The 26160-nt window shown below is 43.8% G+C and overlaps 1 protein-coding gene across 3 annotated transcripts in view; it reads right to left on the bottom strand.

Annotated features, from left to right (window-relative positions):
• VTA1 (vesicle trafficking 1) overlaps positions 1-26160 on the bottom strand; it is a 270718-nt gene that overhangs the window by 243826 nt on the left and 732 nt on the right. The window lies entirely within an intron of this gene.

Genomic DNA, 26160 nt, shown 5'->3' with positions numbered 1-26160 from the left:
ACCATAGTTAATAATATGTAACATTCCATCACGGGGATTAGCTCTGGGATCATTCTGGTTACTTGCCACGGGACACGTTTCCTCGCAATAACTCGCCAGACAACCGTTCTGTATACAAGTCTGGCACCTCGCCAGCTTTATTTACACAAGTTGCAGGTAAAACAAAACATAACTCAGGAACAAACCAAAGTCCTAGACCGTCTGGTCACTGACTACACATGTAAGCATGCCCTGACTACTAACTGGTAAGCTACCCTCAGCCAGCATAATACATGTGCCCCTGCAACCTGTTTTACTCACAGTTCACACTGTCACTTGGGGCCAATCACAGATTCCAGCTGTGTGCTTCCTCAACAGGGCCCCAGTGTCTCCCCCTAAAGCGACATGCTGTTTCCCAGGGAGAGCACCAACTATTCTGTTTCCTTTCCTTTTAAACACACTTCCCCTTCCTGATACCTCATTAATCAGGCCACAGGTGGATTCTCCAGAGTTAGCAAGGGAAATACACCCTTTCCTTGCCACACTGCCACTGGTAGGCAGCGAGACCCCCGCGATCAGACATCTTATCCTTGTAGGGACGGAGTAACCCTTTAAGTACTCACAGCAATCCTGATCAAGTACAATTAGATTGACATAAGATTTTAAGAACCTTTCAGATATTGGTAACATCAAAAAGCTCCTTAAGGGCATTGTAAATCTAGATCCTAGCACCCCTTAACCCCTTAAGGACTCAGCCCATTTTGGCCTTAAGGACTCAGACAATTTAATGTTTACGTTTTCATTTTTTCCTCCTCGCCTTCTAAAAATCATAACTCTTTTATATTTTCATCCACAGACTAGTATGAGGGCTTGTTTTTTGCGCGACCAGTTGTCCTTTGTAATGACATCACTCATTATATCATAAAATGTATGGCGCAACCAAAAAACACTATTTTTGTGGGGAAATTAAAACGAAAAACGCAATTTTGGAAGGTTTTGTTTTCACGCCGTACAATTTATGGTAAAAATGACGTGTGTTCTTTATTCTGGGGGTCAATACAATTAAAATGATACCCATTATTATATACTTTTATATTATTGTTGCGCTTAAAAAAAATCACAAACTTTTTAACCAAATTAGTACGTTTATAATCCCTTTATTTTGATGACCTATTACTTTTTTATTTTTCCGTATAAGCGGCGGTATGGGGGCTCATTTTTTGCGCCATGATCTGTACTTTTTTTTGATACCACATTTGCATATAAAAAACTTTTAATACATTTTTTATAATTTTTTTTTAAATAAAATGTATTAAAAAAGTAGGAATTTTGGCCTTTTTTATTTTTTTTCGTTCACGCCGTTCGCCGTACGGGATCATTAACATTTTATTTTAATAGTTCGGACATTTACGCACGCGGCGATACCAAATATGTCTATAAAAAATGTTTTTTACGCTTTTTGGGGGTAAAATAGGAAAAAACGGACGTTTTACTTTTTTATTGGGGGAGGGGATTTCTCACTTTTTTTTTACTTTTACTTTTACATTTTTTTTAAATTTTTTTTTACACTTGAAAAGTCCCCATAGGGGACTATTCATACCAATACCATGATTGCTAATACTGATCTGTTCTATGTATAGGACATAGAACAGATCAGTGTTTTCGGTCATCTTCTGCTCTGGTCTGCTCGATCACAGACCAGAGCAGGAGACGCCGGGAGCCGCACAGAGGAAGGAGAGGGGACCTCCGTGCGGCGTTATGAATGATCGGATCCCCGCAGCAGCGCTGCGGGCGATCCGATCGTTCATTTAAATCGTGAACTGCCGCAGATGCCGGGATCTGTATTGATCCCGGCACCTGAGGGGTTAATGGCGGACGCCCGCGAGATCGCGGGCATCGGCCATTGCCGGCGGGTCCCTGGCTGCGATCAGCAGCCGGGATCAGCCGCGCATGACACGGGCATCGCTCCGATGCCCGCGGTTATGCTTAGGACGTAAATGTACGTCCTGGTGCGTTAAGTACCACCTCACCAGGACGTACATTTACGTCCTGCGTCCTTAAGGGGTTAAGGACATTGTGAATATACACCCTGGTGCATTTCGGTCCTGCAAATGAAGCAAGGCAGGTCATTTACATGTACAGAAGAACTGGGATTGCAGAGGAATGGAGGCACAGAGCTGGGACCAGTAGATATCATTGTCATGAGTGTCACCACTACTACAAGCCTGTACAACAGATTAGTGTGGGTGATATTGAAGACAGATTTTCATTACAGCAATTCCCAAAAGCACCAGTCCAGAACACATAACCATAGTGCTGTGATCAAGTCACAGAATTATTAAGGTCTGCACAATAACCATGAGTGTTTTGTTTTTATTCTCATCAAGGATTATCACTAAGCGAGTTACTTGGCTGCAGACAGCAGCAATATTCCACCAGTAACACTCACATTTATTTCATAGTACTCTGATGCCATCTACTGTACACACATATTATAGCACCCACTTTAAAGGGCATTATAATAGTAGAGCAGTAGCCAGTTTGTCAAGTGTTTTGTTGATGTAACCATTTTCCCAGGAAATTCAGCCATTTAAGTTGACACTTATTTATTCTCTTCTCAGCAATTGTTGATAAAACAGCCACTTTGTTATGAACAGAAATAAGTCATCAGCAGGTCAGAAGACAACCACCACATCTAATAGTCCAGTTATCACTTTGCAGAAACAGCCACTGCAACAAAACAAAAAATGTCAATATCTTTAAAGGGGTAGTCCATTGGTGAAAAACTTATCCCCTATCCTAAGGATAGGGGATAAGTTTGAGATCGCGGGGGTCCGACCGCTGGGGCCCCCTGCGATCTCTCTGTACGGGGCCCCGGCTCTCCGCCGAGATAGCGGGTGTCGACCCCCGCACGAGGCGGCGGCCGACACGCCCCCTCAATACATCTCTATGGCAGAGCCGGAGATTGCCGAAGGCAGCGCTTCGGCTCTGCCATAGAGTTGTATTGAGGGGGCGTGTCGGCCGCCGCCTCGTGCGGAGGTCGACACGCCCCCTTCCAGCGGGCTGTCGGGGCTCCGTACAGGAGATCGCGGGGGGCCCCAGGGGTCGGACCCCCCGCGATCTGCAACTTATCCCCTATCCTTAGGATAGGGAATAAGTTGCTCACCACTGAATCACCACTGGACTACTCCTTTAAGCCTTAAAGGGGTACTCCGGTGGCCAAAGTGTTTTTTCAGTTTCTACTTACCCTTGCAGGTAAGTTTTCTTGTTATCTCTGGTCTCGTGCTTGCTCTTTGTTTGTCTTTCTTTTCCTTTCTTTGCACATGTGTGTCCGTGTAATGTAGCATCTATTTCCGTTTTGCCTTTGTTTTAGAAACTACAGCTCCCAGCATGCCTTGTAGCCTGTATCCTCTTTCAGTGCCCTGGCCAACTTGTTTTGCGTTGCTCTCCAGCCGTTTGTGGGCGACTTTTTTTCTTTTCTTTGCCCTTTAGCACTCCCTTTCCCCACCCTGCTCATTAGTATACTCACCCCACAGTCCTCACATCAGGGAATTAATAAATTGTCAGCGGGGGGAACTGATCATATGTGACCTGCGAGCGCTGCTCTGCTCCCCCCCCCCCCCATCCCCAGGAAGCAGAGCAACGCCTGCGGGTCACATATCATTAGTTCCCTGATGTGGGGACAGCGCTGCGGATGACCATTCATTCCCCTATGTGGGAACTGCATGATAGCGCTGCAGCTGTCATGTTACTAATTCCCCTGCCATGGGGACCGTGCGCCCGTGGGGGGAATCATGATATCCGGTTCCCCTGATTCCCCCTGCGGGAGCACGGTCTCCATGGCTGGGAAGGGGTTACATGTCAGCCGCAGCACTGATACAGGGTATTCAGTACATTGTGAGCCGCGTGCAGGGCTGGCTGACAGCGGGAAGAAACATCCATCCTCCCGCAACAGTTCAATGAATATTCAATACAGGGGTGGGGAAAAGGGGTGAAACCATTTCAGGAGAAAAGAAAACAGCATCGCCTGCAGCACTGACGTCTTGTCCACAACAGTGAACAAACATGGCCGCAGGTGTGGAAGAGGTCAGTAAAAAACATATATGCTGTGGACAGATGTATAACATGTGAATTACAAAAGTGCTAAACTTGCTACAAACACGCTAGATAACCAGAAAGCTGTGGTACCGGAGTACCCCTTTAAGGAAAAGTGTTATCTGGATTATTTATCTCCTAATTACACCCAGATATTGAAACGTGTTCTTTCTTTCTCCATTTCTTTCTTTCTTTCTAGTCTGTTTCCATTTGCTGATCGTAATAAAAATGGGTATTATTATGGGGAATGCCATCTTGCCTGAGCTGTTTTTAACAGCATTAATGGGTATTCCAGGATTTTTTTTTATTGACTATGCTACAGGGACTGTAAAGTTAGTGTAGTTCATAATATAGTGTCTGTACCTGTGTGTGATGATTTTCTCACAATTATGGGATTCCCCCCCCCCCCATATTTATTTTTAACAGCATAAAAAATGATTGTTGTCTCAGATTTTTCCCAGGTTGCAATGCGGCCGAGACTTGACTCACTAGTCAGCTGATGACAGGGAGCCTGTCTGCTTCAATGGGTGGAGGGATCGCTTAGTGGGAGAGAGATTAATCTGCAACTAATGCAACAGCTGTAGGTACCATGATTGAAAACCACAGGTCTTTTAAATGGATGCAGCTCATTTATGTTTCAATGGGTGGGGTGGCTGATGTGTGGGAGGGAGGAAAATGGAATTATGGGATTTGTAGGCAAAGAAGAAAACTCAAAAAGGAAATACCAGTTCACAAAAAGCTAGACACAGTGTTATGGTAATCTCACAACATAGCCGTTTAGCCCCAAGACAAGCGCAGATCCTTCCTAAGCATGTCCATTACTGTCTAACAGGTACGTACTAAAAACACCTTATGGTGGATAACCTGTTTAAGTCATATGCTTTACAGCAAGACCCATGAACCATACATGATAAAGAGACAGAAGACAAATTCAGAAGAGCATGCTACCAAGCATTCTGCTACCCTTTGAGAGGTCATGCTGATCTCTGCTGTGAATGGTGGTGTATTTAATCTTATTGCTCTATCGGTGTCACCTTTCACTGTGCTCCTGAGAAGAAAGGCATTTCTAGGACATGATCAGCTTAGTTTTAGACCTAATAGCTAGAATGGAAACTGCATGATTTCAGGATTATTTATAAAATATAGATAGCACAATGGTAAATGGTGACCGAGAATTCTTAACAAATATGGTTAACATAAAAACCTGATTAAAACAATAGATCATCTTCTGATGGCACATTCCCTTTAAAGACACAGTTTATTTTGGCCTTAAAGTGTACTTGTCATAACATACTAAAAATTATACTTACTCACGAAGTTATGCAGATGCTTTACATGTCTTTTTATGCAAAATTTGACTCACAAATTGCTTTGTTTTGCTGCTACTCATTCCGACATCCACTGTTTAGGAAGGGGCGTGTATGAGCCCTCACTCACCATGAATTCACTTTCTCCCTTAGTCTGCTGTGATGGATCAGCAATACAGCAGATCCATGAAGGACCTGGGACTGGGGCACGGTCCTTAAAAAAATTTGGCATGTGATACGGCAGGTAAAATAAATAAGATTTGTAAATTTACTCCCTGTAAAAAAATTTAAAAAAAGAAGAAAAAAAAAGGTCTTTTTATGTCACTCTCATGGCCTTATAAACCTGGCCACTAGGGGTTTCCAGACCGCATTCCGTCTGCTCAAAAGCAAAGGCTGATCTCCTGCTGGACTGGTAGGAGACCGAACTCAGGAAGTGCTGTTTGGCCATAGGCAGTGAATAGCACTCGCTGTCTGCCTGTGTATGAAACACTGTGTCCTCCCTCCGCATTCCAAGTTGAAAAACTTGCCACCCCTGTGGGGATTCTCTCCAGCACAGTGGACCACTTTTGATTAAGGTGCAATACCAGCCCAGTTCTCTAGTAACCCAAATCTTTCTCCTTGGTTGATAGCAGGGTGGAAGGAATTTACTGAAGTAAGGCTGAAGGAGAAAAACAAATTCCTGGATACCCCTGAAAAGAGACCTCCAACTATCATGTATTCAGTTGTTGGTTCCCACAATAACAATGACAGCTGGTTCATCCTTAGCCCATCTCACTAATGTATCCTTCCATTCCACTACATGCCAAACAATAGCCCCAAAGTGACAGCTAAATATTTTTCTTAGGCGGTGTTGACAACAAATCTGCAATTTTACTTTAACCCCTTAAGGACTCAGCCCATTTTCACCTTAAGTACTCAGACCAATGTCACCTTATGCATTAATAACTCTGGAATGCTTTTACTTTTCATTCAGATTCCGAGACAGTTTTTTCGTGATATATTCCACTTTAACATAGTGGTAAATTTTTGTTGTTACTTGCATCATTTCTTGGTGAAAAATCCCAAAATTTCTTGAAAATTTTGCATTGAAACTCTCTGCTTGTAAGGAAAATGGACATTCCAAATAATATATATATATATATATATATATTTTGATTCACATATACAATATGTCTACTTTATGTTGGCATCATAAAATTGACATGTTTTTACTTTTTGAGGACATTATAGGGCTTCAAAAGTATAGCAGCAATTTTCTAAATCTGAATTTTTCAGGGACCAGTTAATTTTAAAGTGGATTTGAGGGGCCTTCCTGTGAGAAATACCCCATAAATGACACCATTCTAGAAACTGCACCCTAGGGCTGGGCGGTATACCGGTTCATACCGAATACCGAATTTTTTGTCCTGCATGATATGAATTTTTTCCCATACCGCAATACCGGTTTGGCCCCTCCCCCTCAGGAATGAATGAATTATCAGCCCAGCGCTGCGCTGTTCCCACATCGGGGAACTAATCATATGTGACCCACAAGCGCTGTTCTCCCTCCCCCCAATTAATTAGCCCAGCACTACGCTGTCCCCATCGGGGTAATTACTCTCATATTTGTGGTCGCCGCTAACACTCTATAGCTGTATCCCTATGCCCGGGCTGCAAAAGGTAAACAAAATAAACTTTAACTCACCTTCCCCGTCGGTCCGGACCAACTTCCTAGGGAATGGAAGTCGGACAGCCGTCAGCCTATCACCAGCCGCAGCGATGTTCCACCTCGGCTGGTGATAGGCTGAGCCCACTGTCATGTAAAAAGCCGGCGCTCAACCTATCACCGGCCGGTCACTGTGGCTGACAGCTCTCCGACGTTCATCGTCCCCAGGAAGAGCTTAAGGCTGACGTAGGAACATGCATTAAAGTTTATTTAGTTTACCTTTTGCAGCGGCATAGGGATACAGCTATAGAGTGTCAGCGCCGGAGGACGGCAATAAAAAAAAGAGGACAAGGAGGGCACCGCTTGTGGGTGACGCGAGTAGTACCCAGATTGAGACCGCGCAGTGCTGGGCTAATAATTTTTTTTTTTTTTGGGGGGGGGGGAATACCGTTATATACCGTGGAACCGCCATAAGTTACAAAAATACCGTGATACACATATTTGGTCATACCGCCCAGCCCTACTGCACCCCTCAAAGTATTCAAACTGACATTCAGAAAGCTTGTTAACCCTTTAGGTGTTTCACAAGATAAGCAGCAAAGTGGAGGAGAAAAATCTAAATCTGCATTTTTTACACTAACATGTTCTTGTAGCCCCTTTCTTTTTTTTCGTTTTTAAAAGTGGTATAAGGAGAAAAAGCCCCCCAAAATTTGTAGTCCAATTTCTCTTATGTCTGGAAATACCTTATATGTTGACATAAAGGGCTCTGCCGGCTCACAACATGGCTCAAGAGGGAAAGAGCAACTGTGGGATTTTGGAGAGGGAATTTTGCTATGATGGTTTTGTGGGGCCATGTTGCATTTAGGAAACCCCCATAGTGCCAGAACATCTTAATAAAAAAAAAAAAAAAAAAACACATGGCACACTATTTGGAAAACTACACCCCTCAAGGAATGTAACAAGGGGTATAGTGAGCCTTAACACCTCACGTGTTTGACAGGTTTGTGTTGAACTTGGACAAGAAAATGAAAAATTTGATTTTTAACACTAAAATGATGGTGTTACTCAAAAATTTTTTAATATTCACATGGTGTAATAGGAGAAAATGGACCCCAAAATTTGAAGCCCAATTTCTCCCAATTAAGGAAACGCCCCATATGTGGATGTTAAGTGCTCTGCTGGCGCACCACAGGTCTCAGAACAGAAGGAGCGCCATTGGACTTTTGGAGAGAGAATTTTGCTGAAATTGAAGTCGGGGGCCATGTGCTTTTACAAACCTCCCATGGAGCCAGAACAGCAGAAACCCCCCACATGTGACACCATTTTGGAAACTACACCCCTCCAGGAACGTAACAAGGGTTACAGTGAGTACTTCTACTTCACAGATTTTTTTGAACAGTGGTCCAAAAAAAGTGAAAAATTTGATTTTTAACACTAAAATGATAGTGTTTCCCCGAATCTTTCATTTTCACATGGGGTAATAGGGGAAAAGGCTCCCAAAATTTGCAGTGCAATTTCGCCTGCAATTTTCAACCTATGCTCTGCGTCATCTTTCTGGGAACAACATGTGACTCCGAATTGTCACCTGGAAATACAACAGAGCTCATGAGGAATTCTTCGCATTTGAGGCCGATGTTATTACGGACCTGACAGTTACATACATTCAGAGGAAAACACAAGAAAGGAACACCCACATGTGAGCCTATTACAAACAGTACACCCCCTGGTGTATAGGGGTGAAGTGGAGATTAGGAACAGAGAAAGAAATTACCCCATATGTGGATGTAAAGTGCTCTGCGGGTGCACTGCAATGCTCAGAATAGAAGAAGGAGTGCCATTGGGCTTTTGGAGTGAAAAGTTTGTTGGAATTGAAGTCGGGGGCCATGTGAGCACACATCACACATACACCAATCATATATACACATCACACCATACATATACACACACATCATACATACACCTGCCGCTGCCCCCCTACATCATACATTACATACACACGACAGACATCATACACACATCACACATACACAGACATCATACACATACACACCTCACACAATACATATGCACACATCATACATACACCCACCGCTGCCCCCCTACATCATACATTACATACACACATGACAGACATCATACACACATCATACACATACACTCACACCATACATACACACACATCATACATACACCTGCCGCTGCCCCCCCTACATCATACACACATCAATACACACATCACACCATACATATGCACACATCATACATTACATACACACATCACACATACACAGACATCATAAACACACATCACACATCGTACATACACCTGCCGCTGCCCCCCCCCCCACATCATACATTACATACACACATCACACCATACATATGCACACATCATACATACACCCGCAGCTGGGGGGGGGGGGGGGCGGATGGACATGCCACATTATCAGCATAATGCAAACATTTCCGATTGGCCTCGACCCGGGGACATGTCATGGCCATTCTGTAGAGCAAGGTCTGATAGAGGATGTCCCCGTTCCAGTACTGCCTGACACTTTCAGCTACAATAACTGCGTACCATCCATTGGGTCTAGCTAAAAATGAGCCCGGGTTTGCAGCAATGAACTGTTGGGCGTACAGGTTCGTCTGTGCAACCATCAGATTGACAAAGTCGTCACTGAAAAAAACTAAAACAGTCCATTTCAGTGAACCCAACGATGTCAGTCTTGATTCCTGAGTCGCCAACAAACTCAGGAATCACGGGCTCATGGTCCGTTGGCACCAGTAAACATGGCTGGGGTGGTTTGACTAGTATGAGCGCCAGGGGGACTCATACTAGCATGGGGCACAGGGTCAGGAGCAGAGAAGGTTTGCGGCCTCACATGGAGGCAACTCCGCCACCTTGGTGGCTCATCATCAGAAGATGATGAGGACGAGGAAATCAGGAAGGTGGGGTCTTCCTTCTCCTCTGTGGCGCATCCAGAGTCAGAGGCAAGTAAAAACGCTCTGCGGGCCATTTCCCTACTCTAATGGGGGGTGAAGTGTATGTATGTGTGGTGGGAAAACTTTATTGGTGTATGTGGATCCTGTGGTGTGTGCTTTTACTTCCTGCCCTACCCTAACCCGCCCTAACCCACCACCTAACAGAAAAAATATAAAAATATAAAAGAAAAAGAAAAAAAAGAAAAAGAAACCGTCTACCTCAAAAAGCCCTCAGCCAAAAAAAAAGCGTTTACCTAATCAGTGGTGTGCAGACTGATTAGCACTTGGTGGCGGAAGGGGGCGCAGAAGTGGGGAGGTCCTGCTACTCAGCCCAGAACAGTGGCTGGTGGCACGTACACAGACCCACACAAAAAAAAATTTTAAATAAAATTTATAAAAAACGAACCCCCCCCCCCCCCCCAAAAAAGCACCTGCCTGAACCCCAAAAAACAGTGATCACTGACAGCGGTGGGGCAGGCCGCACACAGGTACAGTCCGTCCACAGAGCACAGGCCTACTGCTGATGGCACGGACCGCCTATAGGTGCAAAAATAAAATATAATATAAAAGACGCTTTAATCCCTGAAAAAGTGCCTGAACCACAAAAAAAAACGCTGATCAGTACTACGGGACTCATCAGCGGTTGGTGGAATTTAGCTAACGGTGGCAGGCCACTTTTTATACGAAAGAGGGCCCAGCCACATGATTAGCAAAAAAAAAAAAAAAGGTGCTACGGACCCGCAGACACCTATAGTAACGGTAGGCCGCAAAAAAAATGTGATATCTCTTTTTTTTAACCACCTAAAAACTCTCCCTGCCTAACCCAAAACTGTCCCTAATTGCTTAAAGTGCCGGATGGCACCGAAATGGCATTGAAAAGCACTTTTTTTCTTCTGGAGGGAGAAGATGGCAGCACGGGGCTATGTCCTGCTCACCAGCTCGCAGAAGTGTGGTGGGCAGAACGGAGCAACATGCTCCTTCACCGTCCTCCCCATACTGCCGTGATTGGTGCGGTCACTACGACCACCCAATCACAGCTGTCCTGGGGGTGGCAACACTGCCACCTGCCAGTACAGTAGGAAGAGTGATTGTTGGTGTATTTTACACCACTGGTCACTCTCCTTTTCTGGGTCACGTGTGACCTAAATGACCCAGAATTGCTGGTTTCTATTTACCGGCGATCGCCGATATAAGGGGGGTTTCACGACCCTCCTCGGCAATGTGCCAGGATGCATGCTGAATGATTTCAGTAGGCATCCCGGTCCGATCCCCGCCCAGCGACCGCTGTCACGCCCCCTTCCCATAGACTTTCGTTGAGGGGGCGGGCGTGACGTCACGAGGGGAGAGCGTGACATCACGAGGGGGGCGGCCTCGAACACGGAAGCCCGCACACAGCGTTCGGAGTAATAAACTTCCTGACACTGCAAGCGGAGCTCCGGAAGGCAGGGCAGCGGAGAACCCCTTTAATATCCTTTAACCTTTCCTGGTAAGTTTTATCCTGTAGTCCAAGTACTAGTTTAGTAGCTCTTCTCTGAACTCTCTCCAAAGTATCTAGATCCTTCTAGACACTGGGGGAAATTTATCAGAACCCGTCCAGAGGAAAAGTTCCTGAGTTGCCCATAGCAACCAATCAAATAGTTTCTTTCATTTTTTGGAAAGGCCTCTTAAAAATGAAATAAGCGATCTGATTGGTTGCTATGGGCAACTCAGCAACTTTCCCTCTGGACAGGTTTTCATATATTTCCCCCATTGTCTGCCAACCTTTAGGCCTTTTGAAAGAATGATCCCTAAATCCCTTTAAGGCTGGGTTCACATCACGTTTTAGACTACGGTTTTAGGTCCGGTGGGAAAACCACATACAGGGCAAAAATGAGCTGATCGGAGTTCGCGTTTGGCTGGAGTCAGCGAGTCACTCCAATCGGCTCAATGAAAAACATTCCATACGGGCCACATACAGCAGGGATACAGGAGCGCCCAGTTTTAGATCCTGCCAGCCTATGCGCTCCCGTATTACCTAAAACATGATGTGAACACAGCCTAAGACTGTACCAAATATTCCATATTCCACCCTTGGGTTTTATGCATTATCTTAAACTTATCCACATCAAATTTCAGTTGGCAGATTTCTGACTATTCCTCTAGTTTACTGTCTTCTAGAGATGTGACATTAGTATAGCAGTAGTATGTACTATATGCAGCTATGTCAGGGAAATATTTTAGTACTCATCTAAAATGTACTATTGCATAGAAATTAGATTGTGAGCCCCACTTCGGACAGCCACTGATCATAGTCATTACAATGTGTAGAAAATGTTGGGCATTACTACAGGCAGCAGGAAATTAACCCCAAAATCCCTCAATCTAACCAAACAAGAGATACAATGAAACGTTAGACTCTTTTCACCAGTGCCTCTAGGCTGCTAAACTATTATGATGCCACAGAGATTCTCCTACCAGAACACAATGGAAATGTAATTCATTTGTGTAACACTGAACACACATGATATGTTTTTCACATGTAATATAAGTCAACAGAAACTGCGCTTCCATAACTAACATTAAATAAAGCATGTAATACAGGAAATTTGCTGACCTCACTCCCTTGTGACACATATGTCACCAATGATGTAACAATAATGGTATGCAAGACACTCCCTACTAAGAAAGCATTACCCTACTAATACTGATAACATCTTTTGTCACCAAATGCCAAGCTACACACAAGAAAACCCATGACATAACATTTAAGTAACTAAAATCATATACAGGAAACAGCCAAACATGAGGGATATTCATTTCAAAGCTGTATTAATAAAAGATAAAGAACTGGGTATCAATATAGAATATTGGTGAATATTAGTGCTGCAGATAATTATTTTAATAATCGTTTAGTTGTCGATTATTTTATCGATCAATCGGAAAAAACGTCAAAATGGTAAAATAAGGGGTCCAGCTGATTCTACTTGAAGCATTATGTACAATGGCCATATTAAAAGTATTCTAGCATGTCATGTGACCAAACAATAGCAGTTTTTTTACAGCGTAAATTTGATACTACTGCATGGGTAACTGTCTGAACTAGTAAAATAAAATGTTAATGATTTACTAACATTTAATTTTAATAGTTCAGACAATTAGCCATGTGGCAGTATCAGATATGTAAAAAATGTATTTATTTTTTTACAATTTTTGTATAGCAATAGGAAAAGGTGGAGCAAATTTTTATTGGGGGGGCGGTTTATTTACATTTAATTTGTTTTTACTTTACACATTTTCTATAGCACTCCTATACACATGGGGGTATTTGCGGACTGCACCCCCCATGTGTATACCAGTGTATATGTACAACATACACACTGTTTTAACCATGGGGGTATGTGCAGAGCATTGCACCCTTGTGTCTGTACTACAGACACAAGGGTGGAATGCTCTGCACAAACCCCCAATGGTAAAGCGGTGTGCACTGCTTACCGATATAGACATAGGGGTATATGCCGAGCGTTGCACCCTTGTGTCTGTAGTACACACACAAGGGTGCAATGCTCTGCACATACCCCCATGTGTATAGTAGTGTAAGTGTGTACTACATGCACACTGCTATACACATGGTATGTGCAGTGCATTGCATCCTAGTATCTGTAGATGACACTAGGGTGCAATGCTCTGCACATACCCCCATGTGTGTGTCAATAAGCAATGTGGCAGTAATAGGGGCAGGGCGCATTAAACTGCAGGAAACTGTCCTACCGGCGGCAGTAGTATGGAGTCCTCCATGGCAGGCTGAGGCTCCATAAGTGTAGAGCATCCACAAGCGGCGGGGGAGGGGCCGGCTTCTTACATGACAGTGCGCTCAACCTATCACCGACCGAGGCGGAACATCGCTGTGGCCGGTGTAGGCCGACGGCTGTCCGACGTTCCCGTCCCCACGAAGCAGGTGAGGCCAGTACCGAAGGAGAGTTAAAGGTTATTTTGTTTACCTTTTGCAGCCTGGGCATAGGGATACAGCGTACAGTACAGAGTTCCACCGCCGGCGGCCCGCAACAAACAGGAGGACGAGGAGGGCAGCGCATGCGGGTGACATGAGATTAGTTCCCCGATGGGGACAGCGCAGCGCTGGGCGGATAATTCATTCATTCCCAAGGGGGAGGGGGCCAACCGGTATTTTGGTATGGGAAAAATTCATATCGTGCAGGACAAAAATTTCGGTATTCGGTATGAACAGGTATACCACCCAGCACTACTACAACCCACATCATGGAACAGCATCAAGGGGTGTGGAAATTTAATTTAAAAAAACTACTTTTCCATGGGACTAAAATGGAGCAAAATCTACTTGTCCCTCATGACGATCCACTTGTCCTGGGCAATTTTCGCTTTTACATTCTCGTTTTTTCCTCCTTGCCCTATAATAGTCATAACTACCTATTATAACGATACCTTTTAGTTTTTCCAGAACATATTCTCCAAAACAAAAAAATATTGGTAAAGTGAAATTGAAATCGTAAAAGACAATTTTGCAAATTTGGTGGTTTTCTTTTCTACGCCATTTACCTGGTTGAGCTAACATATTATGATACTTTAGGTCACCTGATTACAGCAATACCAGATTTGCATAGTTTCCGTCATGTTTTACTAATTTAAAAAAAAAAAAAAAAACTGAACTTTTTCAGATTTTTTATTTATTGCCATTTTCTAACCCCTGTATTTTTTTTGCATACGAGGCTGTATGAGGGCAAATTTTTTTTTGTGCCATATTCTGTTTTATGTATTGGTACCATTTTGGTATTGATCTGACTTTTAAATCACTTTTAACATCTTTTCTGAGATATTATAAAAATTGCAATTCTGTGGTTTGGCATTTTATTTTTGCATTTACGTCATTTTCCGTACGGGATACATAATGTTATATTTTAATATTTCGTACAATTGCGCACACAGCGATACCAAATATATTTATTTGTATTATGTTTACATGTTTTTATATAGGAAAAGGGGATGATTTGAACTTGTAATATGGAAGGGGTTAATGGGTAAAACTTTTATTAAAATTATTTTTTTATTTTTTTTTTAAAGAAAGAGAAAGGATCCTGGGACTTGTAGTTTGAGGGAGGGAACAGCAGCTTATAGTGGACACACAACACAGCCATTTAGCCCAAGACAAGCATGGATCCTTCCTAAGAATGTCCATAATTGTCTGACAGGTAAGTAATAAAAATAACCTTATAGTGGTTGACCCCTTTAATGACAGGCAGTGGCGAGATTGGCGCTGCCTGTCATTATCATTGAGTGTCTGGCTACTGATAGTAGCTTCTATGCTTGCTTAAAAGTTACTTAATGCTCCATAGCGTACAGGTACTCCCTGGTGCATTAAAGGGGTTCTTCGGAGCTTAGACGTCTTATCCCCTATGCCAGTGTTTCCTAACCCAGTCCTCAAAGCACACCAACAGTCCAGGATTTAAATTTTTCCCTGTTCTATTCCAATGGAGTAACTGAAAAAACCCGGAATGTTGGTGTGCCTTGAGGACTGGGTTGGGAAACACTGCCCTATGCAAAGAATAGGGGATAAGATGCCTGATCGCGGGAGTCCCGCCGCTGGGGACCCCCGTGATCTTGCATGCGGCACCCCGTTTATAATCAGTCCCCGGAGCGTGTTCACTCTGGGTCTGATTACCGGCGACCACAGGGCAGACAGCGTGTGACGTCACGCCTCCACCCCGTGTGACGTCACGCTCCACCCCTCAATGCAAGTCTTTGGGAGGGGGCGTGACAGCTATCACGCCCCCTCCCTTAGGCTTGCATTGAGGAGCGTGACGTTACACAGGGGCAGAGGCGTGACCAAGAACCGGAGAACCCCTTTAAGGCCCAGGTGGCAAGGGCGTATCTGTATGCCCGATGTCCTCAGTGGGTTAACCCCTTAAGGACCCAGACCATTTTCACCTTAAGGACGAAGCCCTTTTTTGCAAATCTGACCACTGTCACTTTAAGCATTAATAACTCTGGGATGCTTTTACTTTTCATTCTGATTCCAAGATTGTTTTTTCGTGACATATTCTACTTCATGTTAGTGGTAAATTTTCGTCGATACTTGCATCATTTCTTGGTGAAAAATGCCAAAATTTGATGAAAAATTTGAAAATGTTGCATTTTTTTTTTTTTAAACTCTCTGCTTATAAGGAAAATGGACATCCCAAATAAATTATATATTGATTCACATATCCAATAGGGGAGTAAGAAAAAAAATCGATTATCGCGATTTTTCATTTGGCGATACCGCATCGATTCAAAATATTTTTGAATCGATCTTTTAGGGATGTGGAATTCATATCTCCCGATGCCCGGGACAAGCGCGGCGGCGCTCTGGGTGTATGGAGCGGGCTCCCGACTTGTGCCCGCTCTGTACTCTGCGGCCCCCAGCTGATTTCAGTAGCCAGGGGCCGCCGCTAATAGCCAGCATGCGGCGCTCAGCAGTCTGTATGGAGCGGGCTCAGGACTCCTGCCCACGCTATAGTCTGCAGCCCCCGGCTGTTTTCAGTAGCCGGGGGCCGCCACTAATAGCCAGCACGCGGCAATCGCGGCAGCTGGCTATTAACCTTTTAGATCGCCCCTGTCAAAGCTGACAGCGGCATCTAAAGGGACCTGTGAATGCTCCCTGGTGGGCTAGTGGGGTGGATCGCCCCCTGCAGCGCGACCGCGGGCAGGTGATCCCCTATAGATCTGCTTCCTGCTGTCCCGTGGCTCTGTCAAAAAATATAAACATAATAAAAATAAACATATTTGGTATCACTGCGTAAGTAAAAATCGCAAAATATTGTTTTTGACACAGAATCAGGATCTATCACGATGTATGGTATCGTCATACGTGTATCGCGATAAGTATCGTATCGCCAAATTCTTGCCGATTCACACCCCCTAATATCCAATACGTCTACTTTATATTTTCATCATAAAGTTGACATGTTTTTACTTTTGGAAGACATTAGAGGGCTTCAAAGTTCAGCAGCAATTTTCCAATTTTTCACAAAATTTTCTAAATCGGAATTGTTCAGGGACCAGTTCAGTTTTGAAGTGGATTTAAAGGGCCTTCATATTAGAAATACCCCACAATTGACCCCATTATAAAAACTGCACCAATTAAAGTATCCAAAATGACATTCAGTAAGTGTTTTAACCCTTCAGGTATTTTACAGGAATAGTAGCACATGAAGGAGAAAATACAAAATCTTCATTTTGTACACTCGCATGTTCTTGTAGACCCTGTTGTTGAATTTTTACAAGGGGAAAAAGGAGAGAAATCTTCCTAAAATTTGTAACCCAATTTCTTTCGAGTAAGGAAATACCTCATATGTGTATGTCAAGTGCTCTGTGGGTGCACTAGAGGGCCCAAAAGAGGAGAGACAATGGGATTTTGGAGAGGGAGTTTTTCTGAAATGGTTTTCGGGGGGCATGTCACATTTAGGAAGCCCCTATGGTGCCAGAACAGCAAAAAAAAAAAACACGTCATACTATTTTGGAAACTACACCCTTCAAGGAACATAAGAAGGGGAACAGTGAGCTTTAACACCCCACAAGTGTTTGACGACTTTTCATTAAAGTTGGATGTGTAAATTATTTTATTTATTTCACTAAAATGCTAGTTTTCCCCCTAAATTTTACAAGGCGTAATAGGAGAACATGCCCCCCAAAATGTGTAACCCCATTTCTTCTGAGTATGGAAATCCCCCATGTGTGGACATCAAGTGCTCTGCTGCCGCACTACAATGCTCAGAAGAGAAGGGGCGCCATTGGGCTTTTGGAGAGTGAATTTGGTTGGAATAGAAGTCGGGGGCCATGTGCGTTTACAAAGCCCCCCATGGTGCCAGAACAGTGGACCCCCCCACATGTGACCCCATTTTGGAAACTACACCCCTCACAGAATTTAATAAGGGGTGCTGTGAGCATTTACACCCCACTGGCGTTTGACAGGTCTTTGGAACAGTGGGCTGAGCAAATTACATTTTTCATTTTCACGGACCACTGTTCCAAAAATCTGTCAGACATCTGTGGGGCGTAAATGCTCACTGTACCCCTCATTAAATTACCTGAGGGGTGTAGTTTCCAAAATGGGGTCACATGTGGGAGGGGTCCATTGTTCTGGCACTATGGGGGCTTTGTAAACACACGTGGCCTTCAATTCCGGACAAATTTTCTCTTCAAAATCCCAATGGCGCTCCCTCTCTTCTAAACATTGTAGTGCACCAGCAGAGCACTTAACATCCACATATGGGGTATGTTCTTACTCAGAAGAAATGGGGTTACAAATTTTTGGGGGCTTTTTTCCTACTTTCCCTTAAAAATGAAACATTTTGGGTAACACCAGCATTTTAGTGAAATTCTTTTTATTTATTTTTTATTTTCCCATCCAACTCTAATGAAAATTCGTGAAACACCTGTGGGTGTTAAAGTTCACTATACCCCTTGTTACGTTCCATGAGGGGTGTAGTTTCCAAAATGGGGTCACATGTGGGTATTTATTTTTTGGCGTTTATTTCAGAACCGCTGTAAAATCAGCCACCCCTGTGCAAATCACTAATTTTTTCACTAAAATGCTGGTGTCATCCTAAATTTTTCATTTTCCCAAGGGAAAATAAAAAAAAAAAAGCCCCCCAAAATTTGTAACCCCATTTCTTCTGAGTAAGAACATACCCCATATGTGGATGTAAAGTGCTCTGCTGGTGCACTACAATGTTTAGAAGAGAGGGAGCACCATTGGGATTTTGAAGAGAAAATTTGTCCGGAATTGAAGGCCACTTGTGTTTACAAAGCCCCCATGGTATCAGAACAATGGACCCCCCCCCCCCACATGTGAACCCATTTTGGAAACTACACCCCTCATGTAATGTAATAAGGGGTACAGTGAGCATTTACGCCCCACAGGTGGCTGACAGATTTTTGGAACAGTGATCCGTGAAAATGAAAAATTTTATTTTCCATTTGCACAGCCCACTGTTCCAAAGATCTGTCAAACACCAGTGGGGTGTAAATGCTCACTGCACCAATTATTAAATTCTGTGAGGGGTGTAGTTTCCAAAATAGGGTCACATGTGGGGGGGTCCACTGTTCTGGCACCACGGGGGGCTTTGTAAATGCACATGGCCCCTGACTACCATTCCAAACGAATTCTCTTTCCAAAAGCTCAATGGTGCTCCTCCTCTTCTGAGCATTGTAGTTCGCCCGTAATGCACTACAGGTCCACTTATGGGGTACCTCCATACTCAGAAGAGATGGGGTTACAAATGTTGGGGGGTATTTTCTGCTATTAACCCTTGCAAAAATGTGAAATTTGGGGGGGAAACACACATTTTAGTGAAAACATTTTTTTTTTTTTTTACATATGCAAAAGTCGTGAAACCCCTGTGGGGTATTAAGGCTCACTTTATTCCTTGTTACGTTCCTCAAGGGGTCTAGTTTCCAAAATGGTATGCCATGTGTTTTTTTTTTGTTTTTTTTTTTTTTTTTTTGCTTTTCTGGCACCATAGGGGCTTCCTAAATGCAACATGCCCCCCAAAAACCATTTCTGAAAAAAGTACTCTCCAAAATCCCCTTGTCGCTCCTTCGCTTCTGAGCCCTTTACTACGCCCGTTGAACAATTTACATAGACATATGAGGTATGTCCTTACTCGAGAGAAATTGGGCTACAAATATAAGTATACATTTTCTCCTTTTACCCCTTGTAATTAAAAAATTGGGTTTACAAGAACATGCGAGTGTAAAAAATTAAGATTGTGAATTTTCTCCTTCACTTTGCTGCTATTCCTGTGATACACCTAAAGGGTTAAAACACTTACTAAATGTCATTTTGAATACTTTGGGGGGTGCAGTTTTTATAATGCGGTCATTTGTGGGGTATTTCTAATATAAAGACCCTTCAAATCCACTTCAAACCTGAACTGGTCCCTGAAAAATAGTGAGTTTGAAAATGTTGTGAAAAATTGGAAAATTGCTGCTGAACTTTGAAGCCCTCTGGTGTCTTCCAAAAGTAAAAACTTGTCAATTTTATGATTCAAACATAAAGTAGACATATTGGAAATGTGAATCAAAAAAAATTTATTTTGAATATCCATTTTCCTTACAAGCAGAGAGCTTCAAAGTTAGAAAAATGCAAAATTACCACAAAATTTTACCACTATGTTAAAGTAGAATATGTCATGAAAAAACAATCTCGGAATCAGAATGATAACTAAAAGCATTCCAGAGTTATTAATGTTTAAAGTGACAGTGGTCAGATGTGCAAAAAAACGCTCTGGTCCTAAGGTGTAAAATGGCCTGGTCCTTAAGGGGTTAAGGTAAGAGCAGTGAGACTGTGGAACTCTAATCCGGAGGTGGTCATGGTGAACTCGGTGAAAGGGTTCAAAAGGGGCCTGGATGCATTTTTGGAGAGTAATAACATTGCTGGTTGTGGATTCTAGATTTAGACAAAAAAAAAAATGCAAAAAACGCCAGAAAAACTGCAACAGCTTTTTTCTACGTTTTGGCAGTTTTTCTGGCTTTTTTTTTCTGCCGTTTTTGCCTTTGAGTGAAAAATGCATTTTTGGCATTCTTTTCTAAATTTATTGGATACCAACAAAAAATTTATAAATAAAAAAAGAAGGCTGCAGTAGGGTGGAAAAATATGTACTCGACAGAGGGACCTAAAAATGTAGCCGACATTAATAATTAATAATCTGTCGAACTGATCGGGATCACTTCGGTAAAACCGCGGTGTCCCGATCAGCTGAGGATACGCAAGAAGGTTCCCTACCATCCTCCTCGGTGTCCGATCGTCGCTCGATTGCTCCATGCCCGAGATCCAGGCTGGAGCAATGGAGCGCCAATAACACTGATCAATGATATGCTATGGCATAGCATTGATCAGTATATGCAATCAGAAGATTGCATGTTATAGTCCCCTATGGGGGCTATAAATATGTTTAAAAAAAGTGAAAAAAGGGTGGAAAAATAAAAAAAAGTTAAATGTGATTTAACCCTTTTCATAATAAAAGTTTGAATCAACCCCCTTTTCCCATAAAAAAAAATTTCATAAAAATATAAACATATGTGGTATCGCCGTACGTATATGCGTAAATGTTCGAACTATAAAAATATAATGTTAATTAAACCGCACGGTCAATGGCGTACAAGTAAAAATAATTCCAAAGTTGCATATTTTTGGTCACTTTGTACACAAAAAATGCATAAAACGCGATCAAAAAGTCCCATCAAAAAAAAAAAAGGTACTGATAAAAACTTCAGATCACCGTGCAAAAAAAGAGCCCTCATACATCCCTGTATGTGGAAAAATATAGTTATAGGGGTCAGAAGATGACAATTTTAAACATTCTAATTTTGGTTCATGTAGTTATAATTTTTTTTTAAGTAGTAAAATAAAATAAAACCTATATAAATTAGGTATCCTTGTAACCCTATGGACCTACAGAATAAAGATAAGGTAATTTTTACAGAAAAGTGCACTGCGTAAAATCGGAACACCCCAAAAGTTACAAAATGGTGTTTTTTTTTATTCTATTTTGCCCCACAAATATTTCTTTTTTCGTTTTGCCATAGATTTTCTGGTGAAATGATTGATGTCCTTACAAAGTAAAATTGGTGGCGCAAATAAAAAGCCCTCATATGGGTCTGTAGGTGGAAAATTGAAAGAGTTATGATTTTTAGAAGGTGAGTACACTTTAGGGTACAACTGACACATTTTCTTTATTCTGTCAGTCTATTAAAACGATACCCATGGTTACATGCTTTTCTATTATTGTACTGCTTTCAAAAAAAAAAAACAAAAAAAAACAAAAAAAAAAAATAACTTACCGGTACTTTTTTAACAAAAGACGTATGTTTAAAATTGCCCACTTTTTATTCCTTATTCCTTTTTTCTGGGATATAATGTAACCAAAAATCTGCAATTTTGGACTTTGGTATTTATTGGCCCTGTTCGGTACGGTATTTTAATAGTTCGGACATTCCTGCACATGGCGATACTAAGGATGTTGATTTAATATTTTTACATAATGTTTTATTGGGGGAGGGGCTTATACACTTTTATTAAAACTTATTTTTTTAAGTCTCATTAGGGGGCTTTTGATTGCTAATACTGTTCATTGCTATCCATTGGCATAACACTATCAGTTTAAAGGGGTATACCGGGTTTATACATCTTAGACATGAATGATGGGGGCGTGGCGTGACGTCACGTCCCCATCTCGGAGGCAGCACCTGGCACAGAATGTCGGGGGCTGCACGGAGATTGCGGGGGTCCCCAGGTCCGGGACTCCTCCGATCATACATCTTCTCCCCTATACTTTGGATAGGGGTTAAGCTGTATAAACCCAGAATACCCCATTAATCTGTGATCTACTTCTATGGTCCATCAGAAGGCAGACCACAGAAGAGAATTGCCGGACCAGCCCTAGAGGTAGGTGAGAAGACGCCATCATGACTCATTGGAACTGCAATTGTGCCCTGGATGGTCTGATGAGTCTCTGTACTCCCCCACCCCCTTATACTTCAAATGCAGTGATCAGTACTGATCACAGAATCTGAAGGGTTATTAGTGGGCATCAGCGTGATGTCCACCAATACTAGAGGGTCCCTGTCTGTTATTAGTTCCTGTGCTCACTTCATAGTCTGGGCATATATGTAAACGTATGTTCTGTGTCCTCAGGAGGTTAAAAATGGGAGTCTTTGTATTAGGGATCGACCAATATCGTTTTTTTAGGGCCGATACCGATAATCGGTGGAGGTTAGGTCGCGGTGCGGTGTGGCGGGTCGGGGGGGGCGGGGCATTATCGGCAAGGTAATTGCCGATACCGATAATGCTCAAAATCATGATTATCGGCCGATAATATTGGTCAAACCGATAATCGGTCAATCCCTACTTTGTATGACGGATGGCACAAAGTGACAGCCGTTATAGTTATATGGCATAGGTATTCATCAGGGAGTTCTTAATATATACCCTCACTAGACACCAAAAAAAAAACGTTATATGAGAAGATCCTAAGACTGGTCCTGTGGAGGGGTCCCTACAATATAATAGTGCTGGTATTTGCTGGATGGGACTGTACATACTGCATTATTATGCCCATTTACTGTTTTTTCATAACACTTCTATAGATTGACATTAACCAACACTCTCTTGGCCTCTAGGGCTGCAACGATTAATCAATGTAATTGAATAAAATCGATAACGGGATTCGTTGTCGACGAATCCCGTCATCGAATAATCGCCCGATTCGTTGTCTGCCGTCAGTGGCGGCAGTGAATGAATGAATGAAGCCGACATGTCTCCGCCGCTGCCCTGCTCCTAGTGCAATCAGCGCACCGCCGGGGCATGTTTATTCTCTGCTGCTCATCTCCGTCGGGTACAGAGATGAGCAGCAGAATAGACATGTCCCGGCGGTGCGCTAGGAGCAAGGCAGCAGTGGGGGACATGTCGGGCGGCGGCAGCAGGGCCCCCCCTTTAGACTGCAGCCCCCACCCTTGTAGACAGCTCACCTACAGCTGTCGTCTGTCGGGTGCTGCCCCTCCGCTGCCCCGTTCTCCCCGTCCGCATCACGTTGTTCTATGGAGGACCATGTGACATACACGTCACTCCACCTCCTCCCCTGCGCCCGGTGGACGGGAGAACTGTGCAGCTGAGCGGCCGCCCCCAACAGAGGACATCTGCAGGTGAGCTGTCTAAAGGGGGGGGGGCCTGCTGTCTAAAGGGGGGGCCTGCTGTCTAAAGCGGGGGAGGGGGGGTCCTGCTTTCTAAAGCGGGGGGGGGGGGGGGTCCTGCTGTCTAAAGCGGGGGGGGGGGGGGGGGGGGGTCCTGCTGTCTAAAGCGGGGGGGGGGGGGTCCTGCTGTCTAAAGCGGGGGGGGGGGTCCTGCTGTCTAAAGCGGGGGGGGGGGGGTCCTGCTGTCTAAAAAAAAGTAAAGAAAAAAAATGTAAATTTACTGCTCCCCCAATAAAAATTAGGCAGAGGACGCAGGTCTGCACGGGGAGAAAGAAGCCGCGCCGCCTCATCTCCCCCTCCATACAGACCGCTGAGCGCCGCAGCGCTTGGCAGGTCCGGCCCTGCTTGCCCGAAGCCGGACTAATGGCCGGAAAAATTCACCTGCCTGGCGCCCGGAACTGCATGTCCCGGGCATCGGGCGATAGGAATTCCACATCCCTGCTGACAGCCACTGCGATTGAGCGTTACAACTAGGGATCGACCGATTATCGGTATGGCCAATATTATCGGCCGATAATCACGATTTTGGGCATTATCGGTATCGGCAATTACCTTGCCGATAAGCCGATAATGCCCCGCCCTCCGTACCGCCAAAGACCCCCCCTGACCCGCCGCACAGCGTCGCACCCCCCATCGTAGTGCTGGGCGGTATACCGGTATGGATTTTTGCCCATACCGCTATACCAGTCAGGCCCCTCCCTCACCCTCCGAGTCAATAAAAAAAATAAACTTACCCGTAATGGGGGTGGTCCATCCATCCATCCTTCCTGTAGTGTCCGGCGGCATTCCGGGTGGAGGGTGAACCATTCCGGGCTGTCCTTCTCCGGGGGTCATCTTCTCCACTCCGGGCAGGCTCCGGCCTAGTACGCTGCATAGACGCCACTACGCCGTGACGTCAAGTGCGTCGCTGCGCACGGGCGTCACTGCGCAGCGGCGTCTATGCTGCGTTACTAGGCCGGAGCCTGCCCGGAGTGGAGAAGATGACCCCCGAAGAAGAAGGACAGCCCGGACCGGTTCACCCTCCATCCGGAATACCGCCGGACACTACAGGAAGGAAGGATGACACGGACCACCCGGACAGGCAGGGGGAGAGAAGCGGGTGGCGGCGGTCTCTAGCACCGCAAAAGCCACTGCAGTGCATTGATTTAAAGCGCCCGCTTTAAATCAATGATCTGCAGCGTTGTCGCGGGGGGATAAATAGCCGATAACTTATACCGGAATATCGGTATAAGTTATCAGCCCTAACCTCCACCGATTATCGGTATCGGCCCTAAAAAAACGATATCGGTTGATCCCTAGTTACAACCCTGTAAGGCTGAGTTTCCACTTGTTTTTTTTCCGGCAGTTTTTGGAATATTGCCACTGCAGTTTTTGAGCCAAAGTCAGAAGTGGATCCATAAGGGATGAGAAGTATAAGTCCTTCCTTTATATGTCCTATTCCTTTTGAATACACTTCTGGCTTTGACTCAAAAACTGCAGTGGCAATATTCCAAATACTGCCAGAAAAAAAAAAAAAAAAACTTAGCCTAAAGTGCATGACATTGCTCTTCACTCCCCGGCCGGCCACTCTATCCAACCTTTTCACTCCATAAACCATAGATTTTCAATCAGTGTACCTCCAGCTGTAGCAAATCTATAACTCCAAGCAAGCTGGTAGTTGTAGTTTTGCAACAGCTGATGTTTGGGAAAACATTAGGATAAACAGCGTAAGGGTTGATTTGAGTGAAAGTCGGGGAGTGAGGTGCGAGCTGCTGTGCACTTCACCTGACTGTGACTCACTATCACAATGGGTGTCAGGTGACCCCCCCATGCGATCTAAACTTTCGACACGTCTGGAAAACATGAACAAAGAAGTCGTCCAGCTCCCAAGATGCAATAAAATAAGTATTCTTTATTGATCCAACAGATAGAAGCAGAAGCGTCTGACGCGTTTCGCACAGAGCAAAACGCGTCAGACGCTTCTGCTTCTATGTGTCAATCCTATCTGTTGGATTAATAAAGAATACTTCTTTTATTGCAGCTTGGGAGCTGGACGACTTCTTTGTTCACATTTCGTACTTGGCCGAGGGCGGGACCGGCACGTCCGTGCTCAGCTGATGCATGTTCCCTAATAGGTGGTGAGCGGAACCAGTATCTTGTACAAACAGTCTGGAAAACATGTCAAACTTTATTCAAATGACAGTGACGCTTTAAGGTGGGGTTCACACATCGTTTTTGTCTCTGGTTAACACTCACAATTTATACACGTGAAAAGTATAGGTTGAAGTCTGCTAAAACCTGACACCATTGTATATTATACAACAGAATTTGTTTTCAAAAAAAAAGAAGAAAAAAGTATTTAAACATATATATTTTTTACCATACACCATAGAGTAATTGCCCAGGTTTTTGTATACAGCCAAATTAAAC

Source organism: Hyla sarda, chromosome 3 (genome assembly GCF_029499605.1).
Source record: "Hyla sarda isolate aHylSar1 chromosome 3, aHylSar1.hap1, whole genome shotgun sequence".
Taxonomy (NCBI): domain Eukaryota; kingdom Metazoa; phylum Chordata; class Amphibia; order Anura; family Hylidae; genus Hyla; species Hyla sarda.
The sequence above is the reverse complement of the archived record's forward strand: the minus strand, read 5'-3'. Positions and strand labels throughout refer to the sequence as shown.